The following is a 25,783-nucleotide window of genomic DNA, read 5'->3' on the forward strand; positions in this document are numbered from 1 at the left end:
AACAAAGCATTTGCCACCTTTTTCTGTCTAAATGGAGGACAGAGCCACTGCCTCATGCTATCTGGTAGCATAATCTATTATCACTAGGATATAATTTTCCCAATGGAACTTAGGGTGCTCAGAGGTCCCACAGCATCCATGCTACCCTCTGAAATGGCTCCTCAATCACATGCAAAGGCATCAAAGGAGCTTTCACCTTGTTTCCTACCTTGCCTACCTTTTGGCACTGTTCACAGGTCCTGCAGTACCCTGTTACATCTCTAGAAATCCCAGGCCAATAAAAGTTCTGCATAATATGTCTCTGTACATTTTATGCCCATGTCATCTGCAAAGGGAATATCATGGGCTATGGCTAGAAGTGCAAAATGGTAGGCTCTAGTCACTAACAACTGCTGTATTCTCACACCCTCTAGCCCTCCCTCTGGGGTCCACTCTCTACATAGTAACCCTTTGTCCCAGTATACGGATTCCCCCTTCCCTTGAGAATCAGGTGCTTCACTAACTACCTCCCTCAGGCCTTGTAATATAGGGTCTGAGAGCTGAGCCTGTCTCAACTCTCTCTCTGTAACCCTTCCCAGCTCCTCTTCCACAGGAAGTCTTGTATCCTCTGACAGGGGTGCCTCACTGTCAGCCTGGGTACTATTACTCACCTCTGCTCTTGCAATCACTCTGCCCAAGGAAACATCAGTACCCACAAGAGGCTGTGGCTCACCTTCAGTCTCACTGCTATAGGGTAACCACCTCAAGTAACTACCTCATCAGTTATGGCTGCAGGTGTGCAGTCTGTCAGGTCACCCCCAGGCTACCAGACCCACATGCTTACCTCCAAGCCTGACTTTGTGTAACTGCCTGTACACATGGTACTGCATTATCAAAATCATTCCCCATCAGAACTTCTGCAGGGATATCCTCAAACACACCTACTTGCTGGTTTCCTTTTCCACCCTCCCATTCAAGGTGAACCCTAGCCAAAGTTATTTGGAATGGGGTCCCTCTTAAAGCTTTGACTGGAGTAGACTGCCCAAGCAGGACGTGCTTCTCTGTAACCATTGCAGGCTTCACAATGGTTAGGTCAGAGGCTGTGTATCTCTTAGCAGTGGCCGCTTTCCCATCCACTAAGATAAGATATAACCTATTGTGGTAGTTTGGTACCCTTGTTGTCTCAAGACAAAATACTGCTGGCATTTTGTCATAACCGCTTACTGGCTCTCTCACCTTTTGTTCCCCACCTTGTCTCCATGGACATCTATATGCTACATGGCCCCACTGGTTGTATTTAAAACATTTAACCCTTGGTCCTGGACATGTACCTGGACAAGTTGTATCCCCTACTACTGGCAGACTCTGTTGGGGCAGTCTAGGCTGCCCACCATGGGTTCTCTTAGACCCATGAGCAGCACTGAGTGTCCCTTTCCTGTGCAGTGATGCCCTGCTTGCTAGATATAGGTCTCCCTTCTTCCCCAACTCATCTGCAGTATTGCATTGTCTATCAGCTAACCAGATTCTCATGTCCTCAGTCAAAGTGGTTAGGGCTTGTTCCCTGACCAAAAGATCTGCCAGCTTTTCAAAAGTGGTGATATGCCATCCACTCACTCACTTATGAAAATAAGTGCTTAGTTTAACAACATATTTGCACACACTTCAGCATTAAAAAAATGAAGTTATCACCTCACATTTTTAACAAATACCCATTGACAGAGGTCATATATCAAAATTTTGTTTGCCATCATGCATGCTTCAAGATAAAATTTTCTGGTACCTTGTATGTAATATGGTTTTGGAATTATTAAAGCAAATATGAACAGGTGATATTTGACGCCTAGAGGCGCAGTAGGCAGTAACTGCAGAAACGCCTGGAGACGTCACTCGGCTGTAATGAGTTAAAGCATTTTCCTGTGATTTCTGAACTCTGTAATGTCATTGTGTTGAAGTAATAAGTATTGTCTTGTGTTTTTATTATTTTTTTTTTTTTTAATGTTTTTAAACCTTTCAACTGTGGCCATTTTGTGTACAGATAATTTAAACTTTAGAGTACGTGAATGTATTTGGTAATACTGTATAAACCACTCCAATAGCCTTTAAAGTTTTGGTCACTCTTGCTATTTGGATAGCAGTAATATTGCACAGCAAAATTTGACACCCTTTGGTAAGGGCCTTTACAGTAGCTGATAGTAGTGGTTGGTGGCAGTTGATACTACCTTATAGTTTGGGCAGAAAGGGGCATAGCCAGAAAACCTGTGCCAGCCTTCCCCAGGAGTGTATTTGTATGTAAATCAAATCTCAAAGTATGTATGTGTCAACTACTTGGGTAGGAACATAAGGCAATGGTTGAACAGAGAGAGTGCTGGAGGTTTTGGCTTGACCACTAGGCTGAGATCTGAACCCTATAGCTGTGCCAGTGGGGAGTCTTATTGGGGATCTGAAGAGAAAGGGAGAAACCAGCCCCAGACCGACTGTGATCTCTGTGTGCTCTTAAGGGAAACTGTACTTTACTGTGTGTGTACTCATTATCCTCCCATTGTGCACATCCCCCACTGTTGCTAGTGGAGAGGCTTGAGGCTCCTTGATTACTAGGCCAGTGCACAAGTGTCACACTAACTTAGAAATGCAACTACTAAAAAAAGTGACAATGAGAGGTTTGTCGAACACAAATCTTGATTCATAAAGCAATTCCTGTCTTACTTTTTCTTCAGAGAGAAAAAAGGCTGTAGCCATAGTTTGATGTTCACAGATGGTAAAATTATTGTGCCTAACAGGTAAAATAAAATACGTGTGAAAGGATATATGAGTTGTGTCTTGGAGCAGTGAACTGTAAGGAATGAGCAAGAGGCTATTGACCAGAAATATCAGTAAAGATAAGGAAAGCAATGCAAAATTGTAATGTGTATAAAATGTACCACAACAACAATCAACAAGAAGAGATGATGCCTTAGACAGTACTAGGTCATCCATGTTGTCAACAGAGCACATAGGTGTTCCAATTCAAAGAAGCAATGCACTTGATCCATGTGGATTATTATTTCAAGTATACTTAAGAGATCAAGTTGTCATATACTCTAAGGAGCAATGTGGTAAATGCATTAGCCTCTATCTTCCCAAGACAAAGCCTTTTTGATAATGTCATATCAGGCAATGTTCCACAGTTTAAGACTGCAGAATGTGAAAGACTGGAACTACAGTGGGCAATCAAGCAAGTGACTACAAGCCCAAGACATAATCAAATGACCAGTCTTACTAATGCTAGAGAAACAAGGGAAAATAAAAGAGATGTTAGAATTTAAGAAAGCCAGGAACATTACTATGACAAGCACAAGGCTTTCACTTCATTTAAGATTTTTAAAAGCTATGAACTGTTTACAAGCTAGTTCTTGTATTCTATGGTTAGAATCCCTCAGATTGCATTTGCCTGCTCTGTGATCTTGACCAAAGTAATTTAACCAGAGACTGCATTGGGAGAAATTGGGAATATGGGCTATGTTCTTAATGGACTACATGCTTAGTAACTACCTATAAATCTATAAACCAATGAACTCCAAAACCATCATCACCATCATCGACCCCCTCCTTCCCATTTTCTACGTGGGATCTGGGTATCGTGTCAGCTGTTGCCATATCTCTAATCAATTACACTCTTACCTTCTTTGACACTCATGCCTGATTGTAGCAGGTCTTCTGTCACACAATTCATCCACCTCTTTGTTGGACACCTTCATTTCATCTTGCCTTCTTCATGTCTGTCCCAAATCTTCACCAGACTGTCTTCTGCTTTTCTGCACATGTACCCAAACCACTGTAATCTGTTTTCTTTGAAATTTTATGCAATTGGAGCTACTTTAGCTTCTGCTCTTATGCCCTCATTTCTTCATCTGTTCTACAGTGTGCACTTCATCTCCATCAAATCTAACTTCTTCAACTGCTCTGCCTTTACTGCTCAGGTTTCTGTACCATACAGCAGTACTGGTCACACCACTATTTTGTATACCTTACTTTTCAGCTTCTTTGACATTCTTTTGTCATACACTACCTCTGACACTCTGTGCCAGTTGGCTGAAGATCCTCAGATTCTAGCTTTATCCTCATCATTCAGACTTCCCTTTCCTTCAGCCACCTCGCTCAGATACTTGAAGCCATTAACCTGTGCCAATATCTTCTCAGTTCTCAGATTCTTATGATTTCCTCATTTATTGCCATTACAACTGTCTTAGCTGTACTTAGTTTATTTATTTATTTTACATTTGTTTACTGGGATAGTCCGACTGGACTGGGTCCATTTACAACAGAGGCCCGGGGAGAGAAGCTCCACATATATTAACAGAAATACTAGAATTTAATACATAGTAGTAAAATCTGATAATAACACATTGTAATAGCAAAATCCAGCTAATAAGACAGAAATGTAAAACAGACAGGATACAACTCAGCAGTTAAACAGACAAAATACATTTTAGCATTGAGAGTCATTATATACATATGTTAAAATTAAGTAGCTATATTAAAGAGATAAAAACTGTTGAATGTAAACAACTGTAGCATTGACAGTAGGCAAGTAATAAGCCCTTCCCACTTTCCACAGAGCTAAAGCAGTGATTTTAGGTTATGCATGGGCCAAGCCAAGTGCTTATGAGATGTGATTTTAGAGAGTTTTTGAAGTGTGAGGTGGTGGGGATGGAAGTCAGTGATGAGGGGAGGTTTGCTTTACATTCTCCTATACTTTTCTGAAGATCTTGCTCAGAGTCTGCCTGTAATGCCACATCATCTGCATATAGCAACTTCATTAATCTGTCCCCTGCAGCCAGTTTGCTAATGTCGTCCATCACCAGTGTGAACAGCAGTGGGTTCAGAGCTGAACCCTGATACACACCCTCACAGACTGGGAAGCCCACTGTGAAATGAAACAATGTTTATATATGAGTCATCGGGTCCTTGTTCATAGCCTGCACTAATTCAACCAGTATTTCATTGACTTCCAATCACCATAGATCTGCCCAAATCCTCTTTCTTAGGACATTGACATATGCTTTCTCCAAGTTTAGGAATGCCCAGTTGTACTCTTTCACATCTCCAGCTTCTTTTCAAGTATCTGTCTCCCTGCGCATATCAGGTCAGATGTGTTGCATTCTGACCTGAATCCAAAGTGCTCATCTTCTGTGTTAGTTTCTACTACTCTGCATATTTGTTTATCAATCGCCCTGTCCAGAACTTTCATGCAGTGGGCTAGGAGGTTGATACCTGTATACTTCCCACAGTAGTGAATGTCCTCTTGTTCTTGAACACTGACACTAGTATGTTTTTTTCTCCAGTCATCTAGGCTACACCTATCTCATATATCCTAAGAGTGCCCTCAGGAGACATTTTGCCCAGTTTCACCGTATATCTTTATCACAACTGCTGTGACCTCATCTGAGCCTGCTGCTTTCCTTTACTTCATTTTCCTTAGTGCTGTTCTTACTTCTGTAGTGAGCTCCTCCTCTTCTTTCATTGTTGACTGTGTTTAAGGCAGCACATTTTCTGTTCTGTTTTCTTCATTCAGAACCTGGTAGAAGTATTCCTTTCATCTGCCTTTTATGTCCTGTAACCTGGTGAGCTGGTTGTTGCAGGCATCTCTTACGAAGGGTGTCTGACTATTATTTTATCTTTCTCTCTTTGGCTTGCAAGCTGATATAGTTTCTTTGTGCCATCTACTGAGTCACTTTCAAGAAGTTGGTAGAGTGCCTTGTTCTTTGCTATTGCAACTGCTGTCTTATCCTCTTTGTTAGCCAACCAGTATTCCTAACTAACCTGGTTCATCCTTCCTATCTCAGACTTTTTCATGTAGTCCTTCTTTCCATTTTTTTGATGACTTCCTGGACTACTGCATTCTACCACCAGCATTCCTTATGTAACCTATTTCTATACCTGGATCATTTGCATATCTCTTCTGCAGTCTTCACACATGCTGGTTTGAGGTGCTGCCATTTTTCTTCTAGTCCGCCTATTTCTTCTTATTCCTGAGGTGATAGAGCCCTGACTAATTTTTTGAGCTCCCACTTTCTCTTCAGTCAACTTCCAGGTGTTCTGCCTGGTCTCTGTTGACCTTAGAGCCTTCTCTGCCCGCGGATTGCAGCTGCTAGTGGCAACCAGTTATACTGTGAGCTGACTGTTTCTCTGGGGATGACTTTGCAGTCACTGATTCTACTCCCCTACCCTTTCCTTACTAGGAGATAGTCTATCTGAGTTGCCAGTCTTGTATGAGATCTTGTGACCATCTCTCTAGGTGACCCATGTGTTGGTCACCATCAAGACATTTGCCAGACAGAAGTCTAGAATGGCCTGTCCTTCTTTATTCCTGTTGCAGCATCTATGTGGATCCAGGCAGTCCTCATATACTGTTCTGTCTGTCTCTCTGTGTTCATTCAGGTCACCCAATATGGCATCAGTTCATTTTGTCCTACTTTATCAAGTAGGTCCTGCAGTTGCTATCTTCACAATCCTGCTGTAGAGCATAGGTTGAGATTATGAGTACCGCTCTGTCATTACACTGGTTGCTATGAGTCTGTCACTAATTCTGTGAAATCCAAAAGACTGTCCAAATTGCACACAAGAGACAAATTGGGAATCCTGAAACCATGATAGCATCAGCAGCCTGAACCCTCAGTAATTTGCCAAGCAGCTGAAACTAGACCTTATGCAGTTCAAAGACAAGACGCTCAGTTGAAGAATCTGAAGACATCTCTCTAATACTAAAATGTCTAGTTCAAATACTATTTTGATGCAAGTAGAAAAGACATTGAGACACAAGCATATACTACAACAATGTGAGAAAGTAGTCTTAGAAGTAAAAGATACTTATTTTGTGGCTTCATCAGTCTAAGTGCAATTGGAAATATCCTAGACTGAATTCAAAACTAAAGCCAGACTGGCTCTAAGTAGTCCAGTGAAAACATTAAGATATGGAAGAGTGAGCAACAAGTCTTGTCAGATACATGGACAGTCCATATAGTTGTTCCGGAGTTCTATTAGATACCATAGACTATAAAGTCTTTATAATGTCCCATTTTAAAACAAAAGATAATATTATCTGTACAGAACAGGTCTCTGGCATGCTGATATGGGAGTAAGATTTAAGATCTACTGTAACTCTTCGAGTACCACTCATTCAGCTGACTACTCAAAACTGACTCTTGTCATGATCAGCAGCAAATTAACAAAATGCTCCCTAGTGTCTTGCAATCAAATATATGTCCAATCAGCTGTCAGCAACTGAGCTGCAAACAGCTAGAACGCAACCAACTAAAAGTACACAGTGTATTTGATTATACTGTCCAGGTATGTAATTAGCATCATCCTTCTAGAATGATATAAAACAAAAATGGGAGGTATGGAAGGGAGCACCCAGTCACTGTGCATATTGTTGGCTGTTAATTCCATTTTCTCTCTGGTGCTCTAGCTAGTAAGTTTCACTTTTCACTGCAAGTAGTACATCATATCCAACCATTAGTAAAGATCTACTTCTCTGTGTTGATGGCATAATTTTTGCTTAAACCTGCCACCCCCAATTCATGTTTAGTAGGGTAAAAGCTTATTTGGACTTCTTGTCTGATGATTGTCAAGTTCCCAGGCCATAAAGATTATACTCTGAATCTAAGAAAGAGATTGGACCTACTTCACCCTCTTCTGTTTTAGCATCTCAAGCTGAGGACATGGTAAGGAGAGCACTTACTGAGGTACCTCTAGAAAAACAAAATGTCATTGCAGTCCTATAAACAGTTAGTGAACAGCAGTTTCAGAAGCTGAAGGATGCACTTGCAGATTCTACATCCAGGAGTGGCACATCTTAGACAAGTTGTTCTGATATAGATGGGCTTCATACAGAGTCTAGCAGTCAAATCAAATTCCTTACATCTAAAATGTTATTAGATATTGGGGTGATTTTAAAAATTGCTCATGACATGTGAACTTTCAAGTGCAGGTGGGTAAAGAGCAGAATATATTGACCCTTCTACAGCAGTAGCTCCATGAACTTACTGGGCAAGTTGTTCCAGCTAAATAATAATATAATAAGCTCTAGGCTTTGATACCACCTCAAACTAATCTCAGAACCCTTCTGAGTGTCTTTGCTTTTTTTTTTTTTTTTGGTTTGTTTTGTTTTCGTCTTTTTAATTTCTCAATGTCTTTTGGTTTCTAATAACCATGACAGGAATGGACCTCATTCCTAATTCAAAGCATAATTAAAGTTCATAAAATTAGTATTGTTTCAGTCTTTGATGTTAACCAGAAGTGCTCTTTGAAGCACCCGCAATATGCCCAGTAATGATTCTTTCTGTAATTCGTAATGGGAGTTACATGTATCATTAACATAGCTAAATACAATTGTAAATTCTTTTTTATAAGACCTGTTGGTCCTACTACTATTGAAACTGTCTGAGTATCTTTCTTCCACATTTCTCTTGCTTATGACTGCCAACCATGATATTTTATGACTTTGTGCAGGACACTGTAGTCACTGGGTGTAGCAATTTCAATGATCACTGCTACTTTTGTCTTCTTTTTATCGACTACTATATCTGGTTTTCTCGCATCTATTTTTTGATCTACTGGTAAAGGGTGATCTCATGTGATATAAACTTCATTTTCTATAATACTTTGTGGCTCATGTTACCAGCATTTTTCAGCTACTTCGATATTATAATGTTTGCACAATCCCCAATGCAACAGCCTTGTCACATTATTATGCCTTTCAGTATACAGTCCTTCTGCCATTAGTATATCACAGCCAGAAAGAAGATGTTAAACTGTTGCCAATTCTGTTTTACAAAACCTACATTTCTGTTTCTACCACATGTTCAATGGACTTTGTAAACCAGCATGTATGTAGTCCCTTTTCTTGGGCCAACAATATTAACCTTTCATCTTTTGGTTTAAATTCACCTCTCCTTAACCATTCCTGTGTTTGATCCTGATCAACATGAGGTTGTTCCAAGAGTTTTCTATACTTCCAATTATATTTATTCATTTTCCATACTTCTTGTCTTCTCATCTTATCCGTCACCTTATATTCTTTCTTTTTTTTTGTTTTTTGTTTTTTTGGCACATTTAGTTGCTGCCTGATTTTTAATTACTTCTGGTTTGATTTCTATTCCCGCTTGATGCCAATATGCTTCTGCTAAACTAAGCAGGGAAGTCATATTAGAGTTATTCTTCTCACTTTTCAAAACTTTCACTACGTTTGGGTCTTGTGAGGTTAGCAGATATATATATATATATATATATATATATATATATATATATATATATATATATATATATGCTGTCCCATGATTGCAGATCTATACATGTAATCAATTTCACCTTTGGGGCCAGTCAGTCACTCCAAAACTGTAAGTTAGGACAGGAGAGCACATTGGTTGATAGTTTGGACTTTGTTCCTAGACATCAATGCTGCTTTCAGTATTAATTTTAGTCTTCTAAAATATTCTTTGCTAAATTTTATTCGCATTTGTTCATGTTTTATTTTTGATCCTTTATCAATTTCCAAATATTTACATACTCGCTCTTGCTCAAGTTCTTATATATCACATTCCTGTCCCGAACTAATGTTTTCTTGGTGCTTTTGCACATTTATCAAGAACAAATTACATTCTTATATCATCTGAAAAAGTTTTGATCACTTGGAGTTGTGCTTTCAGTTCCTCATCTGATGAACTATGCAGTTTTAAATCATTTCCAAAAGGAAGATGAGTAGTCTTTACACTTTGCTGTTTTCTGGAGCTAAATTGTAACTATGACCTAATCTTTTAAGTAGACATCTTAATGGCTTAATGGCAAGACAAAAGAGCATCGGTGAAAGTGGGTCACCCTGAAATGTCACACTTCGAATTTTTATCCCTGGAATAATAATGTGTCCTTTATGATGGCTTAACTGCAAAGAGGTTTGCCACTGTTTCATGGTTGCTGTAATGCAATCAACCGTTTTAGGGTGTATCTTATACATTTTTAAGCACTCTTTTATCCATGAATGTGGGAAACTGTCAAATGCTTTTTTGTAGCCAGTCCATGCCATACTTAGATTCTTCCCCTTTTTACAATTCTCCATTATGACTTTATTTAGCAAAAAATGATGCTTTGTTCTATATGACTTTCTTTTATTGCCATTTTGTTCTCTTGCCATGATTCAGTTTTCTTCTAAATGATTATAAACTCTGTCAGCATCAATTCCAGTGTATAGTTTATACTTTGTTGGAAGGCAAGTTACTGGTCTATAGTTTTTAGGATAGCTTACAGGTTCATTCTTGAGTAGGAGTATTGTTTTTCTTGTTATTAACCATGCCATTGTCTGTTTGGGGTGTGCATATAAATAGTTCTTACTCATGGCTAAATCTGTATGTAAAGATGTTAATACTTTTAGCCAGAAGTTTGATACTGCATCTAGGCCTGGGGTTTTCCTGTTAGAAGCTTTTCTTAACTTTGTTTCAATCTCTAGCCGTTACTTCATCCCATTTCATATACTGTGCATTTGAACTTCTTATTATTTCTTTTACTTCTTCTATCCATTTAGCATCTTTGTTATGTTACACAGGATCTTCATAGATATTTCTCCAAAATGTATGCATGTATTTGTTTTTGATGGTATTTCAATTCCTTTTGCCTTGTTTCCCAATTCTCTATAATTTTTTCTGGGTCATCAATAAATTGCTTATTTTGTACTTTTATTTTATATCTGTCTACATGTCTACATTTTTCTGCCTGTGCTGACATTTTTAGATTATTGTTCGCGATAGTGCATGACAGATCCTGATCTGTTCTGATACTGCACATTGCTTTTATCACAACTATCTTTCTGAGTATTTTTGTTGATCTGTACCCTCTTCTATACTCTTCTGACAGTGACACTTCTTGTCTTAACTGCTTTATAGTTTTCTCTATTCGATACTTCCATGATGGCACTCAATTTCTCCCCTTCCTTTCCCTTACTAACCGGTGTTTTTGTTGTAATTTTATTTTTGTTATTAATTTACTGCACAGTAATATATCCTATTTACGTCTGTTATACCACATGAATCTCTATGAACGGTCCTATTTACTGTGTTCATTTGTTTTACCAAACTTCTAACTTTTTGGGTTTTATTGACTTTCTGTAGTCCATTTCTTTCATTGATCTTAATATGTCTGTCCATTACTATTAAATCAAACAACTCTTCTCTTAGATAATTTTCTTCTAAACTGAAGGCATATTCTTTGTTCTCCATTTCCTGCAGGCAATCTATAGAAAGTTCTAGAGCATCTTCCTGTGCCACATTCTCTTCAGTTTCATCTTGTGTCATCCATTGCTCTTTCATATGGGAACTCTTTGGCCTATCACTCCACAACTGTGTCAGAGTTGCCACAGTTTCCTGTTCTTTCCCTTGCTGTGCAACTCCAACTGAATGTTTATACTGAGTTCCTATGGAAGGCTCCAAAGTATCTTCTTATGGCAACTGATCAGATATTTCCTGGTCCACTGTTTTTCCATAATGTGGAGGATCTAATTCTCTATCTTGCTGTGATGTTATCAGAGTTAGATTTTCTACACTAAATCCTTTACTTCACAGGTAATCCATAGCCTCAGTTTCTATTTCTTTAACTTCTCCATTACTAATCCTCCTTTCTACTTTTCCTCTTTGCAATCTTATTTTTTGTATTGTGAAATTTTCCATATCTGGATGCCTTTGCCTCTATTTCTTTTCGAATATCTTTGGGGCTGCCTTTTTTGTATTGATTAATTTGGCTTTCTCCTTTGCACAGCTATTGCACCATATCAGATCTCTTTTTCTTTCCCATGCCCATATTTCTTTTTTATATCTTTCAAAAGTCTCTAGATTTTTTGGTCTTTATATTTTTGCACTTTCTAACCCAGCCACTGGGGATGCACAAGCCAGTGCATTTCTTTGTGCCGGTCCCAAGCCCGGATAAATGGGGAGGGTTGCGTCAGGAAGGGCATCCGGCGTAAAACTTCGCCAAAACATTTCATGCAGTCACCAAGAAAAATGTTTATACCGGATCGGTCGAGGCCCGGGTTAACAACGACTGCTACCAGTACTGTTAGCCTACAGGGTGCTGGCGGAAATTGGGCTACTGTTGGCCGAAAGAGGAGAAGAGGCGGAAGACATGGCTGAAGGTAGGAGGAGAGGAGAAAGGCTAGGACTGTGGTAGTGAGGGTCGGAACTTTGAATGTTGGCAGTATGACTGGTATAGGGAGAGAGCTAGCTGATATGATGGACTGAAGGAATGTTGGTATATTGTGTGTGCAAGAGACCAGATGGAAGGGGAGTAATGCTAGGTGTATTGGAGGTGGGTTCAAATTGTTTTATCATGGTGTGGATGGGAGGGGAAATGGCGTAGGAGTTATCCTGAAGGAACAGTATGCTAAGAATGTTTTGGGAGTGAAAAGAGTGTCGGATAGAGTGATGTTTATGAAGCTGGAAATTGATGGTGTAATGATGAATGTTGTTAGTGCATATGCTCCACAAGTTGGGTGTGCAATGGATGAGAAAGAAATATTTTGGAGTGAATTGGATGAAGTGGTGATGACTGCACCCAAGGGTGAGAGAGTGGTGATTGGAGCAGATTTCAATGGGCATGTTGGTGAAGGGAACAGAGGAGATGAGAAAGTGATGGGTAGGTATGGTGTTAAACAAAGGAATGCAGAAGGTCAGATGGTAGTGGATTTTGCGAAAAGGATGGACATGGCTGTGGTGAATGCGTATTTTAACAAGAGGGAGGAGCATAGGGTGAGATACAAGAGTGGAGGAAGATGCACACAGGTGGATTATATCTTATGTAGGAGGGCCAGTTTGAAGGAGATTGGAGATTGGAGACTGTAAAGTGGTGACCGGATAAAGTGTCGTTAGGCAGCATAGGATAGTGGTTTGTAGGATGACGTTGGTTATCAAGAAGAGGAGGAGGAGTGTGAGGACAGCACCAAGGATCAAGTGGTGGAAATTGAAAAAGGGTAATTGTGAGGTGGAGTTCAGGGATGCGTTAAGGCAGGCACTGGGTGGCAGTGAAGAGTTACCAAATAGCTGGGTAACTACAGCAGAGCTAGTAAGGGAGACGGCTAGAAAGGTGCTTGGTATCACATCTGGACAGAGGAAGGACGACAAGGAGACATGGTGGTGGAATGAGGAAGTACAGGAGAGGATACAGAGAAAGAGGTTGGCAAAAAAGAAGTGGGATTGTCAGAGAGATGAAGAAAGTAGGCAGGAGTATAAGGAGATGAGGTGCATGGCAAAGAGAGAGGTGGCGAAGGCTAAGGATAAGGCATATGAAGAGTTGTATGAAAGGTTGGACACTAAGGAGGGAGAAAAGGACCTGTACCGATTGGCTAGACAGAGGGACCGAGCTAGTAAAGATGTGCAGCAGGTAAAGGTGATAAAGGATAATGAGGGAAACATACTTACAAGTGAGGAGAGTGTGTTGAGCAGATGGAAAGAGTACTTTGAGAGGTTGATGAATGAAGAGAATGAGAGGGAGAGAAGGTTGGATGATGTAGGGATAGTAAATCATGAAGTACAATGGATTAGCAAGGAGGAAGTAAGGATAGCTATGAAGAGAATGAAGAATGGAAAGGCTGTTGGTCCAGATGACATACCTGTGGAAGCATGGAGGTGTTTAGGAGAAATGGCAGTGGAGTTTTTAATCAGATTGTTTAATGAAGTCTTGGAAAGTGAGAGAATGCCTGAGGAATGGAGAAAAAGTGTTTTGTTACCAATTTTTAAGAATAAGGGTGATGTGCAGAGCTGTAGTAACTACAGAGGGATAAAACTGATCAGTCACAGCATGAAGTTATGGGAAAGAGTAGTGGAAGCAAGGTTAAGAAGGGACGTGAGGATTAGTGATCAGCAGTATGGTTTCATGCCAGGAAAGAGCACTACAGATGCAATCTTTGCTCTGAGAGTGTTGATGGAGAAGTACAGAGAATGTCGGAAGGAGTTGCATTGTGTTTTGTAGACTTAGAGAAAGCATATGACAGGGTGCCTAGAGAGGAGTTGTGGTATTGTATGAGGAAGTCAGGAGTGTCAGAAAAGTATGTCAGAGTGGTACAGGATATGTACGAGGGTAGTGTGACAGTGGTGAGGTCTGCGGTGGGAGTGATGGATGCGTTTAAGGTGGAGGTGGGGTTACATCAAGGATCAGCTCTGAGCCCTTTCTTATTTGCAATGGTGATGGACAGGTTGACAGACGAGATCAGACAGGAGTCCCCGTGGACTATGATGTTTGCAGATGACATTGTGATCTGTAGTGAGAGTAGGGAACAGGTGGAGGAGACCCTGGAGAGATGGAGATATGCTCTAGAGAGAAAAGGAATGAAGGTCAGCAGGACTAAGACAGAATATATATGTGTGAATGAGAGGGAGGATAGAGGAATGGTGAGGATGCAAGGAGTAGAGGTGGCGAAGGTGGATGAGGTTAAATACTTGGGGTCAATAGTTCAGAGTAACGGTGAGTGTGGAAGAGAGGTGAAGAAGAGAGTACAGGTAGGATGGAGTGGGTGGAGAAGAGTGTCAGGAGAGATTTGTGACAGACAAGTGCCTGTAAGAGTGAAAGGGAAGGTCTACAAGAGGGTAGTGAGACCAGCTATGTTATATGGGTTGGAGACAGTGGCATTGACAAAAAGGCAGGAGTTTGAGCTGGATGTGGCAGAATTAAAAATGTTAAGATGTGCACTGGGTGTGACGAGGGTGGACAGGATTAGGAATAAGTATATTAGAGGGTCAGCCCAGGTTGGAAGGTTTGGAGACAAAGCCAGAGAGGGGCGATTACATTGGTTTGGACATGTGCTGAGGAGGGATGCTGAGTATATTGGGAAAAAGATGCTAAGGATGAAGCTACCAGATAACAGGAAAAGAGGAAGGCCTAAGATAAGGTTTATGGATGTGGTGAGAGAGGACATGCAGGTGGTTGGTGTGACAGAGCAAGAAGCAGAGGACAGGAAGAAATGGAAACAGGTGATCTGCTGTGGCGACCCCTAACGGGAACAGCCGAAAGAAGATGATGATATTTTTGCACATTCTCAGTCGCTTCTTTTTCCAATGGCCCAAGGTTTCTTGCTCTATATAATGTTTTTCATAAATCTGTTGTATTAATGAACATATTTTTTTATTTGAAACTTCTGACATTTTTTCTTGTGGAAGTATTTTTTCGTCTAAGTTCTCTCTTAATCTTTTTGTATATCGTTCGTCAGGAAATTCTGGGCTTCTTGCATAATAGTAACAATTTATAATATCTTTCTTCTCCTCAATAGTCCACTCTATCTTCTTTATGGCTCTTTTTTGGCCTATCAGTTTTTTGGATTGTTGTGGACTGCTACTTCCTTCTACAACAGTAGGGGCATCCTCCCTCTGAGCCTGGCCTAGTCCCATTGTAGGAATGTTTCCGTGTTGAGGATTCTATACTGTGATTTTTTTCTAGTCCTGGCACCTGTGTTCCTACAAGGATTGGACACTTTTTTATCATGGGTCTTTTGCATCCAGTTATCTCTTTATTTTTTAACCTACTTCTGTCTGTGATATATGCTATATAAAATACAGTCTGTATATCAGTGTCATCTTGGTAAGATTTTGTGAAAAAAGGGTCCACCTCATGAAGGTACTCACCAAGACTTGAGGATGAATTCTGTTCCAACAATACTACTCTCCTTTGTTTGATGACATCATCTTTCAATTCGGACCCTTTGGACACTTTTTTGTCCTGAAAGAACAAGGAGATGTGACTGTAAACTGTGCTGTCCAATTCAATTGGAAGTTATGCAGATGGATAATGAGTTTTCAATGAGTGTAAATCAGAAAAGATGGAATTTTCTGCCCTTGTTGTAGCTTCTAAAAATGAAAAATGTGTAGTGGTAACTAGACTTTGTGTGGTGTACAGTAGTCTGACATCTTTGGTGTAAAATGGAACAATAGACAAGCGATTTGGTTTGCTTTATCGTGTAGAAGAAAAAGTTGAACTATATGCTCTGCAGTATCCACTTCAGCAGGAAATGTGATTAAAGACATGAGGAAGATCTTTAATTTAGATCTGCAAGTAATGCAAGTCAGATGGTGATTTAACAGGGAGCATTGTACATTATTGACTGATGGAGGCTGAGCTATGACTCTTCATCTTTTGAACTCTTCTGAGGTCCAGAGTGTAAGCCTATGTGCATAAGCCCTCTATTTCACTGGATTTCATCCTAGAGGTACAACAGGCATTTTACACTAGTTCAGACTTCTAGAGAAGACAGCTCCATCTCCCTTCTTCCCCATCTTTACATTACAGTTAGTCAATAGATATGTATTTGAATGCCTTTGCTCTTTCTGTCTGCTCTCTTTATGGTTATTGGAGTGTTCTTGCTATCCTTCTCCTACTTTGCAATATGGCATTTACAAAGGGTTGGTGCAACTTGACACTCACACTGTCATTAACTAAGGCAGGATTACCTCCTTATTCCTGTCTTCGATTTGTTTGTGAAGACATATGGCACTTGTACACGAAATTATCAGTATACTTGACTAAACAATGCAGAGACTTGTAGCTGATTGTTTTTTTAAATATGGCAGATCAATGTTGGAGTCACTCATGTGGTTTGAAGAGTAACAAGGGGTCTTAAGAGTGAGATTCAGATATTCTTGACTGTCTCAGTATTATATTTGTGTGGCTGCAGTTTGTTGCTGCATTACAATGTCTACAGAGCCTGCAGCATGTAACAGAACTGCAGGCCATGCTTGGAAGGAACTTTAGTTACCAACATTGGAGGCAAAATGTGTTCTACTTCTCATTCTGCTTGTCAGTGTTCTTGAATATTATGAAAAGGTGTAGTAATAGACCCCCGATGGCTTTATGTGCATTCTGCTTGTCAGTGTTCTTGAATATTATGAAAGGGTGTAGTAATAGAGCCCCGATGGCTTTATGTGCATTCTGCTTGTCAGTGTTCTTGAATATTATGAAAGGGTGTAGTAATAGAGCCCCGATGGCTTTATGTGCATTCTGCTTGCCAGTATTCTTGAATATTATGAAAGGGTGTAGTAATAGGCCCCCGGTGGCTTTGTGTGCAATGTTTTGTTGATGTAGATGCTACATAGCACAGTCCCAACTTGTGGATGGAAGTAAAGTGATGGGCAAGCCATATCTTCAAAACTTTGCTGCTGGAGCTCTCTTTTCTGCTGGTGAGTGAGTTTTCCTTTGCTAGTTAGGCCACAGATTGTTTCATGTTATAAGCTGAAAGGTAATGCCCTTTGAGGAAACCTCTGTATGTGAACTGAATCCCCAGCACTGAGAATTAAACAGCCTGCATTATTCATCTCCATTTTGTTTATATCAATGATACCTGTTTGGGCTAAGTATATGAAAGTAGTTAATTGTTTAGTTTACTTTCCTGATACAGGTACATGCACTCTTCTGTTTTGGGTCAACCATTATTCTTCATATGAGAATGGTGATTTTTTTCTCATTCATTTTTATCTTCATACTGTGAAATGTGAATTCCAGTCTGTTACACATTGGTAACCAGCACTAATAGCATTTTCAACATCAATGGTTATTTGTATTCCAAATTAAATAGTGCTGTAAGATTCATGTCAGTTGCAATGGTATTATGAGGTCCTAAGGATTTGTCACTTACTTTTTGAATTAGCTATTGCCCGCAGAATCCTTTTGCTATTTCACCATTACCAAAGTGAACTTGTCAGATAACAGATGTCATTCAGATAGGATAGATATTATGACCTCAGGCAGTGAAATTTAGTTTTGTTTAAAGAAGATATACAACAGTTAGCTGTGTCTGTTTTTCACTTGTATCATCAGGCGATTCTGTCCTTTTTCCATGTAGATGAGGGGCTTCCACTCTTACTGACTGAGAACTCTTTGAGGAACTAACTTGCTAAGCACATCTGGTCAGGAAATCAACCTGATAAAAAAAATTTTGCAGAGGCAAACACCATTTACATCCACAAACATATGTATACCAGCTCCATGGTTGCACAAACAAGAAGGTAGAACTCTTCCCAGTTTAAGTGTGCTGCAGTGATTTCCTTTGGAAAATATAGATCATGGAGTTTAGATTTGCTGAGTTTTACTGAATGAGATGGAACCTTGTCGATTTTGTACTCAATGAATAGCACAACAGCAGATGTGAGCTTTGGGTTTTCCCTTTCCCTGGATGGTAACAGCATACACCAGTTATATGGAAGTTTTTCACTGTTGATTTATAGGAAGTGCTGCCTTATACATAGGTTCATAGGTGTGTACTAGGCTAATGGCCCTGGGGCCTTTACAAGCCTAGCCATAGGATTACCCTGGCATAGTGCCACCCGACCTTAGTTCCCAGTGCCTCTGTCAAGTAAAGCCACTGGTGTTATCCCCAGGTTGAATTTTCTGTTTCCCATCCACTCATCAAGATTTTTCTTGAAGAGGGTCAGCAAGGTGCTCTGCTTGACATGTATGGGAAGTCTGTTCCATAGCATGGGCAGTCTCTGGGTTATGAACCTGTCCCTCCAGCATGTTCTGTTAATTGTGGTAATGAGGTTGAGGTCTCTGGAGCATGTGGTGCGGAGGGACTTTGATTTCTTTAGATGTAGCATTTCTAACAGAGCTGGGTCAGACATGGCTTTGTAAGTCAAGCAGAGATCGCCTCTAAGTAGGCGATATGAGACAGAGAATAGTTGTAGTTTTTTGAGTCTATGTATAGGATAAGTGTTTAAGGCCTAGGATCCTCTTTGTGAGGTACTTTTGCAGCCTCTCCAGTTGTTGCAGGTGTCTAGTGAGGTACATGCCAAATGGGGCATTGTACTGAATGACTGGCCTAATGAGGAAAGAGTAGAGGGAGGCAGTACACTAAACACAGAAAGTGTGATAAGAGACTTAGGGACACAGGTGGACAGTGGTCTCACCTTCGATAACCACATCGCCACAACAGTCAGGAAATCCTTCTATGTGGCACACCTCATCACGAAGGGCTTTTCATCCAGAAAGAAGGAGGTCATTGTCCCACTGTACTCATCCCTCATTAGACCCATTATAGAATACAACGCCCCATTTGGTATGTACCTCTCAAGACATCTGCAACAACTGGAAAGGCCTCAGAAATACCTCACTAAAAGAATCACAGGCCTAAAGCAGATGCCCTATGCTGACCGCCTTAAAAAACTCCAGCTATACTCTGTCACATATTGTCTACTCAGAGGCGATCTCTGCTTAACATACAAGGCCATGTCAAACCCAGAGCTGTTGGACATGCTACACTTAAAGAAATCCCAATCCCTCAGAGCTACACGCTCCAGGGATCTAAACCTTGTCATCACAATAAACAAAACATGCTGGAGGGATAGGTTCTTGACCCAGAGACTCCCCAGACTCTGGAATAGATTGCCCATACATGTCAAGCAGAGTGCCTCTTTGGACCTCTTCAAGAGGAACCTTGACAATTGGATGGGAGAAAGGAAATTCACCCCAGGGATCACGTCAGTCGCCCTGCTAGACAGGGGTCCAGGAAAGTAAATAATGTGGGAAGAAATAGCCAGGGAATTGTTATGGCTAGGCTTGTATAGGCCCTAGGGCTGATAGCCTAGTACCAACCTATGAACCTATGAACAATGACCTCTTTCTTCCTGGATGCAAAACCCTTAGTAATGAGATGTGCCACATAGAAGGACTTTCTGACCACAGTGGCAATGTGGTGATCAAAAGAGAGGTTGCTGTCCATCTGTGTTCCCAGATCTCTTATAACGTCTTCTGTGTTCAGTGGACTACCATCAATGTGGTAATTCATGGGAACCAAGTTTTTCCCAAAGGGGATGACGACACATTTTTTGGCATTGAGCTTAAGGCCATGGTTCTGACGCCAGTTGTTGGGCACAGTGAGGCCATTCTGTAGGATGCCACCATCACTTGGGGAGTTAATAATAGCTCCCAACTTGCAATCATCTGCGAACTTTGTTAGCCAGAGTCTCTTTGCGTTAGCCTGGACTTCAGAGAAGTAGATACCAAAAGGGAGAGAACCCAGGACCGAACCCTGTAGGACTCCACTCGTGAATAATCGGCAGTCTGAGTTGGAGTCAGCTACTTTCACACTGTGAGTTCTATCTGTAAGCCAGTTTGCAACCCACCTAGTGATACAGGGGTTGATGCCAAGCTTAGTGAGTTTTTCTATGATTCCTGAGTGGGGAATGGTATCAAAAGCCTTGGACAGATCAAGGTAGGCTGTATGAACCACCTTGCCTTCATCCACAGCTCTGGTGACTGACTCAAAGAAGTTGACCAAGTTGAGCAGGCATGATCCACCCTTCACAAAACCAAACTGTGTGGGATCCAAAGTTTGGAGATTCTCTGTATCCTTGTTTATTAGGTCCATGATTATGCATCCCATAGCTTTGCATATCAGACTCGTCAGGCTAATGGGCCAATAGTTCCCAGGGTCTGTAGTCACTCCTCCTTTGTAGAGAGGGAAAACTGCAGCAGTGCACCATTCGGCAGAGACAAAGCCTGAGGTGAGGCTGTGATTGAACAGGGCACACAGGTGAGGTGCAAGTTCACTCTGTAGTTCATGTAGAACACAACCAGGGATATTGTCAGGTCCCATAGATGCTGTATTCTTGACCTTGGACAGTGCTGTTTTAACCTGTGCAGCAGTAATACTGGGTGCCTGGCAATCTACTGGTATTGTGATTGGTCCTTTGGGGGGGAATAAAGTTGGCAATGAATCTGTCGGCCAGTATACTGGCAATATCTGTTGGCTCAGTATAGGAGATACCATTGTGCAGTATCTCAGAGCAAATGTGGGTATTACTGTGGAGATTCTTTACATAACTATAGAAGGCCTTGTGGTTGTCTTTACTATCTGCTGCAATTCTGTTTTCATACCTAGCTTTAGAGGAGTTGATTAGGGATCTCAACTTTTTGTTGAGACAGGTAAGGGAGTTTTTCCAGTCTTGGGACTTCACCTTATTCCGCATCAGTTTCCTCCTTCTGTTGTAGAGTTTGTTTATGGCAGGGGAGCACCAGATTGGCTTCCTTTTTTTGGAGGAGAGTGTCTTGGTTCTATTGGGTATGGCGAGATCCATGCATTTATGTACGTGTTGGTACAGTGCATTGGTGTATGATTCTGCAGTCACGCAACTATTCTCCATTTGCATGGGTATCATGAAGTTAGCCACCTCTGTTTTTAGGATCCCAAAATTAGCTTTGGAGAAGTTTTTCATGGTGGTTACCTTGGCTGTGGGTTGGGTGGGATGTGGATTTCCAAGGTGATTAGTTTGTGGTCGGATCTAACCAGGAAGGAGCTGACTATTGGTGTAGAATAACGGTCGCCCATGTTAGTAATAACCAGGTCAAGGATGTTGCTATCTCTAGTGGGGGTAAGAATGAGCTGGTCCAGGGCATTGGAATTAATGAACTCCAGGAATTGTTGGGGAAAGTGTATTGGTACATGAGTAGTTTAGCCAGTTAATGAAGGGGTAGTTGAAGTCACCTAGTAAGAGAGTGTTAGGTTGGACCCCAATAGTCTCCAGGGTGCTTAGGAACGTGGAGTGAGAGTCTTGGTACATGGTTGGGGACCTATAGCAGGCTACAACCTGAATCACTGTCTTACCCAATGTTAGCTGCCCCTGAAGTATCTCTGATGCATTATGTTGGACTACCAGTCTGGAGGTGTGGACATCCTTTATGAATATGGAGATACCACCACCTTTGGAGCTTCAGTCTAAGTTAAGGGGCCGAATGGTGCAGAATGAGTTATAGCCTGGCAGTGCAGGGGTGCTTTCTGCTGCCTTGAACCAGGTCTCTGTTACGGCACAAATGTCGATGTTCTCCATTTTAAGGAGTGCCTCAAGCGAGTGCATTTTGAGATTTAGACTTATAGCTTTGAGTAACATGACCCTCAGATTGCATTTGTTTGTAGCCATTACGGTGGTAATTTGGTCTTTGGAACACAGCCTAAAAAAGGCACTATAGGGGTGGCAAGAGACTTGGCCAGTATCCAGAAGTCCAGGGGTGACAGATGCAGGCCAACTCTGTCAAAGCATTGAGGTTTGTCAATCATGTCATCTCACGCAGACAGATACTGGATCCCCTTAGAATGACACCAGAAACTTAGCCAATTGTTGAAATCAATCCTTTTCTGCTTGTACTGTGGTATCATTCTGGATGATGGTAGGAGGCTGCTCAGGGCTAGGGTCTTACCTGCCTGGGCTACATAATCCAAGAGCTCCTCCATGTCTCTTTTCATGTAGTCCAGTCAGGTATGTCTCAGGTCATTCACACCCACATGTACAATGATAGAGTCATATTTCTACCTGTTGTTGAGTGACCTAAGTGCATGTTTTATGTGTCGGATCCTTGCACCTGATAGGCAGCTGACTGATACTTTCTCCTTATTCAACCTAGTGAGTGGGACATCAGTGTGCCTCACTATTGAGTCACCTATGACTAGTGTATTGGGCATGCTGTTTTGCCTTAGGGGCTTTGGTTGAGTGGCACACTGTTTAGGAAATTTATGCATCTCGTGATTGGTGCTGTGTTGTGGTGGTCAAGTGTGTTTCTGCTTTGAAGGGCTCTGCTGCTTGGGTAGATTTTTATTGAGAGCCTCTGCAAAGGTGGGTGCGTGGTTTGTGTTTTTATTTGAAGACAGTGATGGCATATGTTCCGGAGGGCTATGTGTTCCATGTGGTGTGGTGCAAGTGTTGACCTTCTCCTCTTGACCAGCTATTCCGGTCTTGGCTGGAGAGTGTGTGGCTTCCAATTTGGATATATAAGTGCATCTCTCGCAAGTCTGAGTGTTGGAAGGTAAGAGGAGAAGGTTGTCGGTGTACATGAGGCAGTTGCTACATTGACTCAGGATGCCCACGTTCACCAGGTTAATATGAGAAAGCACAGGGAACTGACCTTTAAACATGCCTGGTGGGATGGGCATTGATAATAAGTACTACATCTGTTTCCTTGTAGAACGTTTAGTGCTGGTAGCACTTGTGTGCTACAATAATTGCTACAAGAAGTCTGGTAAAGTGCTAGACTGATAAGCTAGTATAAGTGCAGGAGAGGAGAGAAGTAGTAGAGCTAAGGGAAAACTTGAAGAGCAGGCTCTGGCACCACTCAGGAGCTTGCAAACAGTCTTGGATACAGCAAGTCTGTATCTGGATTAGACTAAGTTATAGGAAAGTCGAGAAACAAGAGCAAACGTGGGCTTTTAAACCAGAAAGTTGAGAGAGATGGAAAAACTGCCCAAATGGCCAATAAACTAAACTTTCTGGGCCAGGAACCACTCCTATTGTGGTAGATAGGCTACCTAGTGCTTACCACTCCCACTGATAAGCTAGAAGGCTTCCCTCCAACACAGAAAGGCTTGAGGGGCTCAGAAGCTTACAAACAGTCCTGGTTACAGCAAATCTGTATCTGGACTAGACTAGTTAAAGGAAAGGGAGTATACAAGTGCAAACACGGGCTTTTAAATCAGAAAGGTGAGAGAGATGGAAAAACTGCTCAAATAGCCAATAACTGCAATTTCTGGGCCCAGAAACCACTCCTTATGTGGCATATAGGTTACCTAGTGCTTACCACTCCTACTGATAAGCTAGAACGCTTCCCTCCAGCACAGAAAGGTTTGGGGGCTCAGGAGCTTACAAACATTCCTGGATACAGCAAATCTGTATCTAGACTAGACTCATTACAGGAAAGCTTAATTTTTTTTTTTTTTTAGTAAAGTGGAAAAGGAGAAAGCTGGAACAGAAGTTAATTCAAGGTTAAGAATCTAAGTGGGTTTGCCTACACAAATGTTCTCTCTCTGTTAGGTAGAATGAACTAATGACACTAGACTGGGAAGAGTGTCCCAGATCAAATATACAGCATGGGGGGGTAACTACAAAGCCACCAAGCATAAGAATAAGACAATAATACGAAGCGGGGGTGGGAAACTATTACAGCTACTAGCTGTAGCCACTAAATGAAAGTTTTAAACAGATAAAGAAGCAAGGAGACTCTAGAGAATGCTTTTAACCGCAAACAAATCAGTTATGTGATACCTGACTAGAACACAGAAACCTCAAAAAAATGAAAAAATGCACAGAAAAGCATGGATAGAGTACTTGAAAACAGAAAATACAACTCTCAGTATGAAAAGCAGTTTACAGTTAAGTAATTCAGTAAACATGCAACTAGAGTAATGAAATAGTATCTAGCAATGAAAAAATACTGTTAAAACAGTATAAAACAGTACATAAATGCAGTGAAACAGTAAAAAAAGCTTTATAACAGTGCAAAATGTAGTAGATTAACTGTATAGCACAAGCGTTACAGAAGTGCAATTTAAGGAAATAAGTGTAAGAAATAACTTATCTTGCTCTTGGAATCTTAAGGAATTTCTGTTTAGTCTCAGTAATGAATCGCAATCCACAGCCTGATAAATACAAGCACAGCCTTTTACAAACACAGGGTTTATATAACAGACAGGATGGAAGAATCAAGAAGACCAAATTACTACTCAGTCCTACTAAGAGGGCATAGACTTTTTCTATCTTTTGTGTTTTTAATTTTTGTTTCTCTAGTCAGCTATATTTTTTTTCAGATCTGCAGTCAGCATGGTCAGACTAGTGAGATCATGTTGCTCCAACTTTCAGTTTAGTGTAGTTTTGCCATGGGCTATGGTAGAAATATTTTCTATTACCTTGGAACATAAACAGGATGCACAAGCCAATCACGCTCGCAAAGTTGTTTCAAAAAGTTGATTGCATCTCTCCTGCTGTACTCCTGCTGTAGGAAACCCATCTTAATGGAAAAGAACACTTTGGCTTTGTGGTAATTCTTCTTACATGGGGTGTAGGAAAGGGGGGTAACTGTATTATAGGTTCATTGATTAGTACTAGGCTAACTGCCCTTGTGGGTCATTTCAAACCTAGACAGTTGCCCCATGTGAGAATCGAACCCTGCACCTTGTGTCTGTAAGGTAAACACTTTCACCATTATGCCAATCTCCCATCCGCAGGTAATGTGCCAAGGGATTAACCCATCAAGTGGATTTATTTTCAAATTCAGGTGGGGCTCTGATAGAAGACAACCTTATTCATGAAGAAATTAATTTAATGGTAGACTCATATCACTTGCAACTGCAGCTCATTGTGAAGAAATGTGTAAACTGGTTAATGAGATTCATTATTTGGAAAGTAGACTTAGGTACTCTGATACAAAGTCATGACATCAGGGCAAGAGTTCAAAAGGATTTAATTCACTTGCCAATGCTTTGAATGATTTTACATATGGGTTGAGGCTGATTTATGTGTGCTGTCCAGAGTCTCCCAAATGACCATCACATATTACTTTCAGCCTTTGGGATTTGATCATGTTTTCACAATGTTCACGTGTCAGGACCCAAAGGATGACTACATAACAACCAGTGTCTCTCTACTTGCATTTTCTGATCATGGATCAAAGTTGACCTAACATTCCCTATGGGAGGGATAAAGAGAGGGGCTCTACGCTATCAATATTTTTTTATTTTTTCTTGGGTCAGTGGTTTTAAACTGATGCTTAGGGAATTTTGTGATTCCTCAATCTGAAACTGAAGTAACATCACATTTTCTGGGACTCTTTTTAAGAGATAATTAAATGCTAGGCTGTGAAGTGTGGCAGATGGTTAAGAAAGAAAGAAGGAATATTTGTTTGTTGTTGGTGGGAATTCCCAGACAGATATAACTTTTGACCAAGAGATGCAGTTTTCCTTATCTCTACAGAAGCAAAGGCAAGTAGCAGACATGGTGAGGAGGAATACTGTATGCATTGTTCCCCTAATGTTTCAAGTAATTGGTTA

The sequence above is a fragment of the Protopterus annectens genome, chromosome 1.part1 (genome assembly GCF_019279795.1).
Source record: "Protopterus annectens isolate FY-2018-M chromosome 1.part1, PAN1.0, whole genome shotgun sequence".
Classification (NCBI taxonomy): Eukaryota; Metazoa; Chordata; order Ceratodontiformes; family Protopteridae; genus Protopterus; species Protopterus annectens.